Source organism: Scyliorhinus canicula, unplaced genomic scaffold, assembly GCF_902713615.1.
Source record: "Scyliorhinus canicula unplaced genomic scaffold, sScyCan1.1, whole genome shotgun sequence".
Taxonomy (NCBI): domain Eukaryota; kingdom Metazoa; phylum Chordata; class Chondrichthyes; order Carcharhiniformes; family Scyliorhinidae; genus Scyliorhinus; species Scyliorhinus canicula.
Genome location: NW_024055441.1, coordinates 172,930 through 187,676, shown reverse-complemented (window position 1 = coordinate 187,676; position 14,747 = coordinate 172,930).

The following is a 14,747-nucleotide window of genomic DNA, read 5'->3' as shown; positions in this document are numbered from 1 at the left end:
ACCCAACAATGGAACAGTCGGTAACAGGACATCAATCAGTCTCCTCTTATCTTCGAGAAATCAAGGACTCCAACACTGTGTGCTTGACACAAAGCTGATTTAATTCATCTCTATCCAGAACATTAAACTCCAGTTACAGGGATTATTAACATCAACTGAAACAAACTCCAACTGTCAGAATGAACATGGTTCAGTTCTGGATGTGATTCACAGCAGCAATAACAGCAGAATCCAACGCGCTATAAATTCCCCTTCAGTGTCCAAAGGTGAAGTGGGGTTCCAAGGAGAGGGAAGGGGAAGTGCACCTGGTTGGGTGCTCTTTTGTAGGGTTGGTGGAAACTCGATGGGCCAAATGGCCTCCTTCTGCATTGTAGGGATTCTATGATGCTGCCAGAGTTGAGTTAATCTGGTATTTTCAGATTTAACTCGATATTACACACATTTTAAATCCACTAGTTATATTTATTGAACTACCATCAACTACCAGGAGCAGTGTGTTGATGTTTCAGCTATTCTGGCTTTGGGTGACTGTGTGGAGTTTGTACAATCTCCCCGTGTCTGTGTGGGTTCCCTCCGGGTGCTCCGGTTTTCTCCCATAGTCCAAAGATGTGCATGTTAGGTGGATTGGCCCCGCTAAATTGCCCCTCAGAATCCAAACAAAGGTTAGGTGGGGTTACGGGGACAGGGTGGAGGCATGGCCTTAAATAGAGTGCCGTTTCCAAGGGACAGTGCAGGCTAGATTGGCCGAATGGCCTCCTTCTGCACTGCAAATTCTATGATTCTGTAAGATTTTCTCTCTCACAGTCTCATCCAATGGGTCTGCCTGGTGGTATTGGCCTGACGGTAGCACAGTGGTTAGCACTGTTGCTTCACAGCGCCAGGGTCCCGAGTTCAATTCCCACTTGAGTCACTACCTGTGTCGAGTGAGCATGCTCTCCCAGTGTCTGCATGGGTTTCCTCCGGGTGCTCCGGTTTCCTCCCACAAGTCCTCAAAGACGTGCTTGTAGGGGTGAATTTCACATTCTGAATTCTCCCTCTGTGTACCCGAATAGGCACCAGAGTGTGGCAACTAGGGAATTTTCACAGTGACTTCATTGCTGTGTTAATGTAAGCCTATTTGTGACAAGAATAAAGATTATTATGTGTTTGGGTACCTGTTGTTCCCTCAGATATTCCATCTGTTTTTGGTTAATGTGTCTGGAGTCTGAGTTCTTCCAGTCTGTCTCCAATTCTCCTTCCTGTCTCACGTATATGGGTCTAGGGAGCTTGGTGTTGTGATTTGTGTTGTTTGGTTGTCTGTCTGTCTTTCTCCAGCAGGTATTGTTGTCTCTCGATAATGACTGTGCTGCTACCCTTGTCTTCTGGTCTTATGGACATATCCGTGTTGGATCCAAGCTCCCGGATTGTCTGTCTTTCTCTCCGGGTGAGATTCTGTTTGACTCTTGTATTTCACTGTGACAGGGCAGAGACCTGATTGAAGGATTCAAACATGGGAGTTCTGGGAAAGATGGGCAAGGATTTGGGAGGTGACATCATGTTCAAATAGTTTGGAGAGGAGAGGGAGGTTGAAGATGGGGCAGTAATTTGTAAGGATGGCAGGGTCAAGAGTTTGTTTTATAGAGGGGGTGATGATGACAGATTTGAAGGACAGAGGGACAATACCTGAAGAGAGAGAAATGTTGACAATATCCGTGGACACAGGGTAGTTGGCTGATCAGTAGCTCAGTGGGAATAGGGTCGATGGAGCAGGAGCTGGGTCTCATGGACAAGATGAGCTCGGAGAGGGCATGAGGGGAGATGGGAGAGAAACTAGAGAAAGATGTGGGTTCAGGGCTCGGGAAAGGATGAAATTTAGAGACAGTTTGGTCCGGTGGGCTTGTGGAAGGGAGGGAAGCAGCAGAGGCAGCTGATCGGATTTACTCAATCTCAGTCACAAAGAAGCTCCTCACACTTCTTGTTGGAGGTGAGGATGGAAGGGACAGGGGAGAGCGAGAGAACTTCAAAAGGAACTAACTTGTGTCAAGAGATATTAAAAAGTTTCAACACACTGCATATTTAACACAAATCTAATTCCCGTACCAGCCTCCCCGGATAGGCGCCGGAATGTGGCGACTAGGGGCTTTTCACAGTAACTTCATTGAAGCCTACTCGTGACAATAAGCGATTTTCATTTTTCATTTATTTTACTTTTAGCCAGAATATTAGCCACTGTAAATGGGCTGGAGTTTGTTATCAGCAGAAAGAGACCCAAATGATCATGGTTCAGTCCTGAATGTGAGGAACAGCAAATTCCAATCAGTGTGCAAAGATGAAAGAACAAAAATGAAAATTGCTTATTGTCACAAGTGGGCTTCAAATGAAGTTACTGTGAAAAGCCCCACATTCCGGCGCCTGTTCGGGGAGGCTGGTACAGGAATTGAACCGTGCTGCTGGCCTGCCTTGGTCTGCTTTCAAAGCCAGCGATTTAGCCCTGTGCTAAACCTGCGCCTTCAGCCCTCTAAGCTTGTACCGGTCATGGTACCAACCTTGGCCAAAACCCTCAGCACTTCGTTGTGCCGTATCCCTCTCTATCCATCCTGTTGATGTGTTTGTCAAGATGCTTTTTGGACGCCATTAATGTATCTGCTCTGTGGCCTCGGTGTGTCAGCAGGTGGGATGAAGCGGTAAATCACTTCTCACAATTGGAGCAGGGAACAGTCACTCTCCAGTGTGAACTCGCTGGTGCCTCTGCAGGTCTGATGACTGAGTGAATCCCTTCCCACACTTACGGCAGGTGAATGGCCTCTCCCCAGTGTGAATTCTCTGGTGTGTGGACAGGTTGGATGACTGAGTGAATCCCTTCCCACACCAGGAGCAGGTGAATGGCCTCTCCCCAGTGTGAATTCGCTGATGTACAGTGAGGGCAGATGAGTGTCTGAATCCAGTCCCGCAGTGAGAGCACCTAAACGGTTTCTCGTCAGTGTGAACACGTTGATGGCTCATCAGTTCCCCAGAACTGTTATAGCACTTCCCACAGTCTGGACATTGAAACGGTCTCTCATCTGTGTGAACCCGCTGGTGCTTCTGCAGGTCAGATGACTGAGTGAATTTCTTCCCACACTCTGAGCAGGTGAATGGCTTCTCCCCAGTGTGAGCTCGCTGGTGCTTCTGAAGGTCAGATGACTGAGTGAATCCCTTCCCACACTTGGAGCAGGTGAATGGTCTCTCCCCGGTGTGAACTCGCTGGTGTCTCAGCAGGTTAGCTGAAATAGTAAATCCCATCCCACATTCTGAGCAGGTGAATGGTCTCTCCCCAGTGTGACTGCGTCTATGAGGTTCCAGCTTGGATGGGTAAGTGAATCCTTTCCCACAGTCCGCACATTTCCACGGTTTCTCCTCCGTGTGACTGCATTTGTGTCTTGTAAGGCCTGATGATCGAGCAAATCCTCGTCCACACACACAACACGTGTACGGTTTCTCCCCACTGTGAACGATGCTTTTTCCTTCCATGTTCAAAGTACGATGATATTCAGGATATGATAAATTGAGGACTCTGTTAGATCCTGATGTGATGCTTGGTCTGAGTTTCCGGACTTTGAAGCCTCCCCTTCGAACGCCCTGTGAAACTGATTTAAAACAGAAAATGGTGAGTGAGACAGACAGAAATTGACCTGAATAAATCTGGTCATTTGTGGGGCCGGCACTGGGAAAAAGCGACCATGAAAACGGCTGGACTGTTATAAAAACCCAACTGACTTTTTTGGGAGAAGAGAGAAAGAGGTGAAGAGGGATCTACAAGACATATGAAGAGAGTAGTTGGCAAAGCAAATTTGATCTTGGGATTCATAAGCAGTAATACTGAATTTAAAACTATGCTTCTGGTGGCACGGTGATTAGCACTGCTGCCTCACAGAGCCAGGGACCCAGGTTCAATTCCGGCCTTGGTGACTGTGTGGAGTTTGCACTTTCTCCCCTTGTCTGCATGGGTTTCCACCTGGTGCTCAGGTTTCCTCCCACAGTCTAAAGAAGGGCAAATTAGGTGCATTTGTCTTGATAAATTTCCCCTTCATATCCAGGGATGTGCAGGTTAGGTGGGGCTATGGGGGTCACAGGGACAGGGTAGGAATGTGGGCCTAAACAGGTGCCCTTTCAGAGGATCAGTGCAGACTTGATGGGCCGAATGGCCTCCTTCTGCACTGTCGGAATTGTATGGTTCTATTTCTATTCTATGCATCTTCATAAAGCTCTGTCCACCACTCTTCAGAAGGATGTGAATGTTCTTGAGGGGGTGCAGAGGCGATTTACCAGAATGGTTCCAGCAAAGGAGGTTGAGGGGAGATTTGATTCAAGTCCACAAGATTATGCCAGATTTCCATCGGGTGGACAAAGAAACTCTTTCCATTCACTGATCGTACAAGCAGATACGTGGATAGGGTGGAATTAAATTAATCTGTCGGGACACAGATTGAAAGCTTTGGGCAAAACCTGGATTGAACTATATCAGATCCTGAGGGGTCTTGACAGGGTGGATGTGGAGAGGATGTTTCCTCTTGTGGGAGAATCTGGAACAAGGTGTCACTGTTGCAAAAGAAGGAGTCGCCCATTTCAGATGGAGATGAGGATTTTTTATTCTCTTGAGGGTTGTAAGACTTTGGAACTCGTATCCTTAAAAGGCAGTGGAAGCAGAGTCCTTGAATATTTTTAAGGTAGAGCTGGATACATTCTTGATGAGGAAGGGGGTGAAAGGTCATCAGGGGTAGGCAGGAATGTGGAGTTGAGGTTAGAATGAGATCAGCCGCAATATTATTGAATGCTGAGCAGGCTCGAGGGCCGAGTGGCCTGTTCCTAGTTTGTATGTAAAAGGTACAGGAGATATGAGGTGATATGAGATATGTTTTCACACAGCGAGTGGCAATGACCTGAAACTTGCTGCCTATGAGGGAGTTTGAAAATGGACACAATGAATCATTTGATTTCAAAAGGAAATTGGATTTAAGAGAAATAAACCTGCGAGGATACAGGGAGAGAGCAGGAGAATGGGGCCGACTGGATTGCTCCAGAGAGCTAGCACTACCCCAGAGAGCTAGCATGGATTCAATGGGCCGAATGCCCTTCTCTGTGCCATCATGTCTCTGACTCTTTTGTGTAATCTAGTTTTGTAATTTAACCCCGGGGGGTTCAGATATCACTCAGGTAAATCTGTGCTACACTCCCTCCGAGGCCATTCTATCCTTCCTCAGGTTTGTTGCCCAGAACTGAACACAGTTCTCCAGGTTTGGCCTAACCAGGGTTTGTGAATCTCGGGGCTTTTCCAGTCACACTGAGACCTGAAATCTTCCCTCACAGACAGAACAGACAAACCTTTTACCTTCCACACCCAGATGCTGCTGATATTCAGGTTCTGATGAATCGAGTGACTCTGTCAGATCGCGATGTGACGTTTGGTTTGCGTTTCCCGTCTGTTAAACCTCCTCTCCAGTATCCTGTAAATTTACAGAAACCTCACTGTCAGTTTAGGATAGAAATTCATAACATTCTCTCCTCGCTAACTTTGATTAAATGTATTCCTGGAGGGTTGGTCACATGACCTGCCCCCATCCTCCAGCCATTAATCGGTCAACACATCCATCCTTGTGACACACTGCCTTCCTCGGCCAATTGGGAAGCAAAAGGACTCCTTACCTTACAGGACAGTTACTGTCCTGATGATTTTCCAGACACCCAGATATAAATCTTACCAACGCAGGGAGCGGAGTTGGTGTGAACTCGGGCAGGAGGAGCTTCGGAACAGTAAATATAACATACCTCACGGTCCAGACAGCAGGGAGAGGAGTTGCCGCAAATCCAGGGAGGAGCTTCGGAACAGTAAGTATGAATAACTTGCCTCAGAGTAAAGATTTTTTTAAATTTTTATATAAATTTAGATTAGCCAATTATTTTTTCCAATTATTGGGCAATTTAGCGTGGCCAATCCACCTACTCGGCACATTTTTGGGTTGTGGGGGCGAAACCCACGCAGACACGGGGAGAATGTGCAAACTCCACACAGACAGTGACCCAGAGCCGGGATCGAACCTGGGACCTCAGCGCCGTGAGCCTCAGAGTAAATATAATTGGCTGGTTGGGAATCTATTCTAAATTTGAGAAACTGGAGTAATTAACTAAGTAGGGAGTAACTCGGAGATCAGTAACTATGAGATTGCTGTCAGTATCTATAATCAACGATTTGGATGAGAATGTACAAGGCATGATCAGTAAGTTTGCAGGTGACACTAAAATAGGTGGTAATGTCGGCAGTGAGGAAGGTTGTCAAAAATTGCAGCAGGATCTTGATCAGCTGGGGAAGTGGGCCGAGAAATGGCAAATGGAGTTCAATACAGATAAGTGCAAGGAGTTGCATTTCGGAAAGTCAAATGAAAGGTCGGACTTCCACAGTGAATGGTAGGGCCTTAGGGTGTATCATGGAACAGAGGGATCTTGGAGTTCAGGTGCACGGATTCTCTAAAGGTGGAGTCACAGGTAGATAGGGCAGCATGGTAGCAGAGTGGTTAGCACAGTTGCTTCCCAGCTACAGGGTCGCAGGTTCGATTCCCAGCTGGGTCACTGTCTGTGCGGAGTCTGCACATTCTCCCCGTGTCTGCGTGTGTTCTCTGGTTTCCTTCCACAGTCTAAAGATATGCAGGTTAGGTGGACTGGCCATGCTAAATTGCCCTTAGTGTCCCAAAAAAAAAGATTAAGTGGGGGTTACTGGGTTACGGGGATAGGGTAGATAAGTGGGTGGTGTGCTCTTTGTAAGGGCTAGCCAGCTCTGGCAGACTCGATGGGCCGAATAGCTTCCTTCTGCACTGTAAATTCTCTGAAGAAGGCTTTTGGCGTGCTGGCCTTCATCAGTCAGGGCATTGAGTATAGAAGTTGGGAAGTTATGTTGCAGTTGTACAGGACGTTGGTGAGGTCGCACCTGGAGTATGGTGTTCAGTTTTGGTCGCCTTGCTACAGGAAAGATGTTATTAAACTGTAGAGAGTGCAGAAGAGATTTACAAGGATGTTACCAGGCAAGGGACTGTAATAGGGAGAAATTGGACAGGCCAGGAGCTTTATCTTTGGAGCATAGGGGACTGAGGGGTGATCTTATAGAGGTGTATCAGATCATGAGAGACATGGACAGGGTGAATGCACGCAGTCTTTTCCCCAGCGTTGGGAAATTGAGAACCAGAGGGCACAGGTTTATGTTAAGAGAGGAAAGAATTAATGGGAACCTAAGGATCAACGGTTTTACACAGAGGATAGTACGGAATGAGCTGCAGGAGGAAGGAGTTGAGGCAGGGACATTGCCAACACTGAAAAGGCATTTGGACAGATACATGGATAGGAAAGGTTCAGAGGGATATGGGCCAAATACAGGCCAATGGGATTGACTTTTGGTTGACCTGGACCAGTTTGGGCTGAAGGGCCTGTCTCCGTGCTGTAGATTCTATGAACCCCAAGTCTCTTTGGACACCGACAATGCCACAATCTTGCCCATTCATCTTGTCTGTCAATATCTTCTTGCAATTTAATGCAATCATCTATGCTGTCTATGATGCCACCGAACATTGTATCATCAGCAACTCAGAGGGGCTGGTTTAGCACACTGGGCTCAATCGCTGGCTTTTAAAGCAGACCAAGGCAGGCCAGCAGCACAATTCGATTCCCGTACCAGCTTCCCCAAACAGGCGCCAGAATGTGGCGACTAGGGGCTTTTCACAGTAACTTCATTTGAAGCCTACTTGTGACAATAAGCGATTTTCATTTCATTTTCCTTTCATTTTTTTTCACAGTGCAGAAGAGGCCCTTTAGTCCATCGAGTTAGCACCAACACATGATAAACCTGACCCACCTACCTAATCCCATTTGCCAGCACTTGGCTCATAGCCTTCAATGTTATGACGTGCCAGTCTTCATCCAGGTACTTTTTTAGAGGATGTGAGGCAACCCGTCTCTATCACCCTCTGACGGCAGTACATTCCAGACCATTACCACCCTCTGGATAAAAACATTTTTCTTCAGTACGTGTCAATAAATCTAATCCCACTCTCTGCTGTCTGCTGGTTAGCCAATCCTCTATCCAAGCTAATGTATTATCTTTCAACCACTTTGGATTTTACGTTATTACCTTTTGTGTGACACCTTATCAAATGTATTCTGGGAGTCCAAATACATCTACAGGACCCCATTATCTACTTGGCTTGTTACATCTTCCAAAAACTGCAAGAAATGGATCAAACACAATCTACCCTTCACAAAACCACGCTGACTCTGATGGATTGCAGTTTGACTTTCCAAATGTCCAGATACTGCTTCCTCAATAATGGATTCCAACAGTTTCCCAACAACAGACTTTAAACTAACTAGTTTCCTACTTTCTGCCTTTTTGACCTAATCCAGTGACATTGGAGATTTTCTCAGTGACCCTCAGTCACCATCATTGAGACTAACTTTAAATTCTAGATTTTATTAATTGAATGGATTGGAGCCGATGTACCTAGAACATTCTCGTGGTGACTAATGCAGTGACATTGTCACTGGGTCAGTGTCTCCCCCCTGGTCTCGATGAGGTTGTTTGTGGAGAGAACCCGGAAGTGACGGACAGTGAGAGTGAAGAATGTTCATTGTTTCACATTCGGCTCTGAGGCCGCACCCGGGATTTGTAAACCCCGCCACCCAACACTGACCTCTCACCTGACGCCTCACAATGCCCCAGCAATGATTGACGGCATCGCCCGACCAATAGGAATTAAGTGGGCGGGTCCGGGAGTGACTGTTCCTCCAGCCAATCGGAGTGAATCAGGGGCGGGACTGGGCTGAGTGAAGCATGCGCAGTGTGATTAATGGCGGCGTGGAAAAGGTTCTTTCTCGGATCCACAATCCATGAAAGTGGGAATGGCGGGACGGATGGAGATCTGGATCATGCGGGTTGTTAGGCACGCTTCGTAAACATGTTATATAAACCGAACATCTGACAAAATAACCTACCGGTACCTGGGGATCTGAGCGGAGGTTGAAGTTTTGTTGCAGACAAGACTATGCGGCCGCCATCTTTAATTGGAGTCGTACGCATGCGCCCTCGGCATCATTATTTGGATCACTAGCGGCAGTGCGCACGCGCACCCACCATCTTTATTGGGGCATGAGCAGCAGAGCGCATGCTCCGTCGTAATCATTGTTGGGGGCAACATTTTTAAAATGTGTTTTCATGACAGAATGTCCAGCAGACTGAGTTACAGATTCTTATTTATGAGGCAGAATATATATCGAGGGCAATGACAATAATTCGAATTTATATTGTGACTTGAACAGAATACAACTTTTAAGACTTTCAGAGAAACTTTACAAAATAACAATTGACACTGAGCCACATGAGGAGATATTAGTTTTTAAGGAGAATCTTAATGGAGGAAATTGAGTTAGAGAGTCAGAGAGTTTTAAGGAGGAAATTCCAGAAATTGAGGCCTTGGCAACTCAGTAATGGTGAAGAGATTAAAATCAGGAATTCTCAAGTGGCTGGAAGTAAACGAGTGCAGAGATCTCAAAGGGGTGTGTGGAGGAGATTACAGTGATCAGGATCATCACTACCATGGAGGAAAAGAAGAATGAGAAATTTAAACTTTTTGTGCCTTTTAAAAGGAAGCATTTCAGTGGAGCAGTGGGCACAGAGGCTGGTGTGAGTAAGCACATGGGTAGCAGAGTTTGCGATGGGATGGAGGGGGGTTTAATGTTGGAGTCCGGCTGCAAGTGCGTTGGAATAATTTGGTTGAGAGGTAACAGAAGAATGGATGATGGTTTCTGCAGCAGATGAACAGAGACTAAGGTGGATTTGAGCTATGTTCCTGAGGTGGAAATCGGCAATCTTGGTGATGATGTGGATCTGTGGTCGAGCTCATCTAGGGGTGAAATATTTCACAGGGTTATGAACAGTCTGCTTTCGCCTCAGACATTTGACAGGAATGGAATTGGTGATAAGGGAGTGGAGTTTGTAGAGGGGATGAAAGGGAATGGGTTCAGTCTTCTCAACATTTAAATGGAGGAAAATTCTGTTCATCCAGCACTGGATGTCGGACAAGTTTAGACAGTGTGTCTTGGAAGGGAAATTGCAGGCGGTGATGTTCACATACATCTGCTGTCCTGTCCATCCAGGTGGTGGAGGTTAAGGGTTTCGGAGATTCTGTCAAATTGTGATTCAGTTGTTGGTCCATTGCTTCCTGTTACCCCCACTCCGTTCTCACTCTCTCTCCCTTTCCATCAATCTTTTAGATTCTCTCTCTCTCACTCACTCTCTTTCTCTTTCACTCTGTTTCTCACATAGAATTCTCTAGCCCAGAGGTTTGTGGATGTTAATAATAATCATTATTGTCACAAGTAGGCTTACATTAACACTGCAATGAAGTTACTGTGACCATCATTGAACATATATAAGGCTGAGATGGTGAGATTTTGGTCTCTCAGGAAGTCAAGGACACAAAGAGCTAACGGGAAAGTGGAATTGAAGACCGAGATCAGCCACAATCGTGTTCAATGGCAGACCAGGTTTGACGGGCCGAATGGTCTACTTGTGCTCCTATTTCTTGTGTTCTTGCAGAGGCCCGAGTCTTGTGTGGGCTCAGGCCAGGTGGCAGGTTCCCTTCCCTGAAGGACATTAACAAACTAGTTCACTTTTCACAAAAGGTTCAACAGTTTTCGCAGTCACTTTTTCCCCAGAGCCGGCCCCACAAATTACCAGATTCATTCAGCTCAATTTCACAAGCTGCCTTTGTGTTTTGTGAGATCTCTCTCACTCCCTTTTTTCTGTTTTAAATCAATTTCACAGAGTATTAGCAGGGAAGGATATGCAATTGGGAAACTCCAACCAAACACCACATCAAAATCTGACAGTCGTGTAACTGATCGGAACCCGAATATCATCAGATTTTGAACATGAAAGGAAAAAGCACAGTTCACAGTGGGGAGAAACCGTACATGTGTTCTGTGTGTGGACGAAGCTTCAGCCGATCATCTGGCCTGTCAAAACACAAGCGCAGTCACAGCAGGGAGAAACCATGGAAATGTGGGGACAGTGGCCAGGCGTTCAATTACCCATCTGACCTGCAACCCAGGTGCTCCGACTGTGAGACTGGGTTCAGACGATCGTCTCAACTCACTCTACAGCAGCGGATTCACACTGGGGAGAGACCACGCACCTGCTCCCAGTGTGGAAAGGGATTCATTTATTCAGGCAACCTGCTGAGACACCTGCGGGTTCACAAGTAACTGATGTGATTGGATTTTGCTGTTAATCAAAGGACTGAACCATGTTTATCGGACCCGGGTTTGACTCATTTATAAACGCTAATCCAGCTATAAGGGATAATATTCTGGATAAAAGTCAATTATTTAACACAAGTGTGTTTCAAATCTTTTAACATCCCATCACTAGTTTGTTCCATTTGAAGGTCTCTCCATCTCCCCGTCTCCTCCATCCTCACCTCAAGTGTGTGGAGTTCATGAAGTTTCTTTCTCACTATGATTGAGATAATCTGATCAGCTGCCCCTGGTGCTTTCCTCTCTTCCACTGGGCCAAACTGTCTCTAAAATTCCACCTGGTCTGAGCTCTGAACTCATCTTTCTCCATTTTCTCTCCGACCCTCTATCTTCCTCAGAGCTCATCTTGTCCATTAGACCTGCCTCCTGCGCCAGGGACCTGAGTTTGGTTCCGGCTTGGGTCAGTGTCTGTGCGGAGTCTGCACATTCTCCCCGTGTCTGTGTGGGTTTCCTCCGGGTGCTCCTGTTTCCTCCCACAAGCCGTGTTTATTGGGTGAATTGGACATTCTGAATTCTCCCTCTGTGTACCTGAACAGGCGCCGGAATGTGGCGACTAGGGGACTTTCAGAGTAACTTCATTGCAGTGTTAATGTAAACCTACTTGTGACAATAATAAAGATTGTTTGATTATTATTTAACCAGATTCTTACAAAACTGCTGACTATTCAACTTTTCCATGTTGTGAGATATTGTTAATAGTTCTCTCTCTTGGTCCCATCATCATTGCAAACTACCACATTAAAACCTCCCTTTCCTCACCAAAGTCCGTGTACTCGGTGTTCCCCAAGGATCCATCCTCAGCCCCTCCTATTTCCCATCTATACGCTGCCACTAGGTGACATCATCCAAAAGCACCGTGTTAGTTTTCACATGTACACTGACAACACCCAGCTCTCCCTCACCCCCATCCCTCTCCATTCCTCCAGTTACTAAATTATCAAACTGCTTATCCCACACCCAGTACTGAATGAGCAGAAATTTCCTCCAAATAAAAATTAGGAAGGCCACAACCATTGTCTTCAGTCACCATTAGAAATTCCGTTCCCTAACTCCCGAGTCCATCCCTCTCCCTGGGAACTGTCTGAGGCTGAACCACACTCTGCACAATCTCCGGGTCAGATTTGACCCCAAGATGAGTTTCTGACCCCATATCCACACCATCACTAATACCAGATATTTCAATCTCCAGAATGTCCCATCTTCCCCCCCCCCCCCCCCCCCCCCCCCCCCCCCCCCCCACCCCCCCACCCACCCCAGCTCATCTGCTGCTGAAACCCACACCCATGCCCCTGTTATCTTTAGACATGATTCCAACACATTCCTGTCCAGCCTCTCCCATTCACCCCACACGGAAACGTGAGATCATCCAAAACTCTGCTGGCCGTGTGCTTTCTCACACCAAGTCCTGTTCACCCATCACCGCTGTGCTCACTGATTGACACTGGCTCTGATTAAGCAATGCCTCCATTATAAAATTTGCATTCATGTTGTCAAATCCCTCCATGGCCATGAACACTGTCAGCCTTTAACCATGGAAGCAAAGAGCCCTGTTCAATGTGGGGAGAAACAGGTCACTTGTTATGAATGTGGATGATGTTTTACCGATGATCTGACCTTTCAAACAATATGTAGTCACGCTGGGAGAAGCTTTGGAAATCCTGGGATTGTGGAATAGATTTAATCAGACCTGGAAATTAATTGGTATTCACACTGAGGAGTAGCTGTTAATGTTCTCCATGTGTGGGAAGAGATTCACTCAGCTAATCAGTCTCACTTCATTTTAGTCAATCTGTACGGGACTGTTGCCAAGTGCAATCTATCTTTTCTGAGGTTAGATGGCCAGTACAGAACACAGTTCATGCAGTAAGTGAGGAAAAGGCAGCAGGAATTTCTCTAATCTGTGATTTACAAGGACACATTCTTGGTTCCCAGCAGTTACTTTTCTTCATAATTTCCTCATTCTCCCTAAACTACCCTGCCTGTTAATTCTGATAGTAACACTATTGTCGCTATAAACATCACACATTAGAATTCAATCTGTTCCAAGGGCAGCGCGGTGGCACACTGGTTAGCTCTGCTGCTTATGCACTGAAGACCCAGTTTGATCCCAGCTCTGGGTCACTGTATGTGTGCATTTTCCGATTCTCCCCATGTCTGCGTGGGTTTCACCCCCACAACTCAAAGGTGTGCAGGGTAGCTGAATCGGCGATGCTAAATTGCCCCTTAATTTGAAAAAAATAATTGGGGTCTCTAAATTTATTTTAATTTTAAAAAAATCTGTTCCATGATTCACTCTGGCTTAAGTTTATGTTGAGGTTAGTAACAGACAAACTGTGTCCTCCCCACTGATCTAATTAGTTTCTAATGAGTCAATTCTGTGGAATGGAATGTCTGATCAGCGTTTCCACGGTGACCTGTCTGCAGTGCAGGAATGTCTGATCAGTGTTTCCACGGTGACCTGTCTACAGTGAAGGAATGTCTTATCAGCGTTTCCATGGTGACCGGTCTGCAGTGCACGAATGTCTGATCAGTGTTTCCATGGTGACCTGTCTGCAGTGAAGCGCCTGCTTGAGTTTCTAACTCAGACTAAACTTCTCTGTCCCATAACACACATTATATCAGACATTGGATGTCAATATATTTCCACGTTTTGTTAATATCTCTAAAACTCTAAAAAGAGTTCAGATACACAAATGTTTAACTGTAGGACAAGTTGATAAAGTGTTTCAAAAACACATGGGATCCAAGGTTTTTTAATTCTAAGTGTGGAGTACAAAAGGACAGAGGTCATATAAACCTGTACAAATCATTTGTTAGGCTGCAGTTGGAATATTTGATCAGGTTTTGGGGATCTTACACCAGGAAGGATGTCAAGGCCATGGAGAGGGTGTAGAAGAGATTCACTGAGCTGATCCCAGGGAAGAGAGGCTTTAGTTACCAGGAGGATTAGAGAAACTGGGGCTCTTTTCATTCGAACAGAGGCTGACTGGAGATCAGAGGGAGGGGGGTTTGATTCCAGCCTTGGGTGACTGTGTAGAATTTGTACTTCTTCCCTGTGTCTGCGTGGGTTCCTTCCGGGTGCTCCAGTTTCCTCCCACAGTCCAAAAACGTGTAGCCTAGGTGGATTGGCCATTCTAAAAGATTTCCCCTGAGTGTCCAAAGGTTAGGTGGGTTTCTGGGGATAGGGTGGAGGAGTGGTCCTGAGTGGGGTGCCGCATTGGAGGGTCGATGCAGACTTGATGGGCCGAATGGCCTCGTTCTGCACTTTACGGATTCTATGGAACAGAAAAAGGCTCATATGAAATATCAATCAGACTGTATAACAATGTTCAGGATTCTCACTGTCCCTCTGGGCCTGCGGGGGGTGGGGGGGGGGGGGGGGGGGAGAGAGTGGTTGGGGAGGGCATTGGAGGAACCGGTGATGGTTTCTCTGA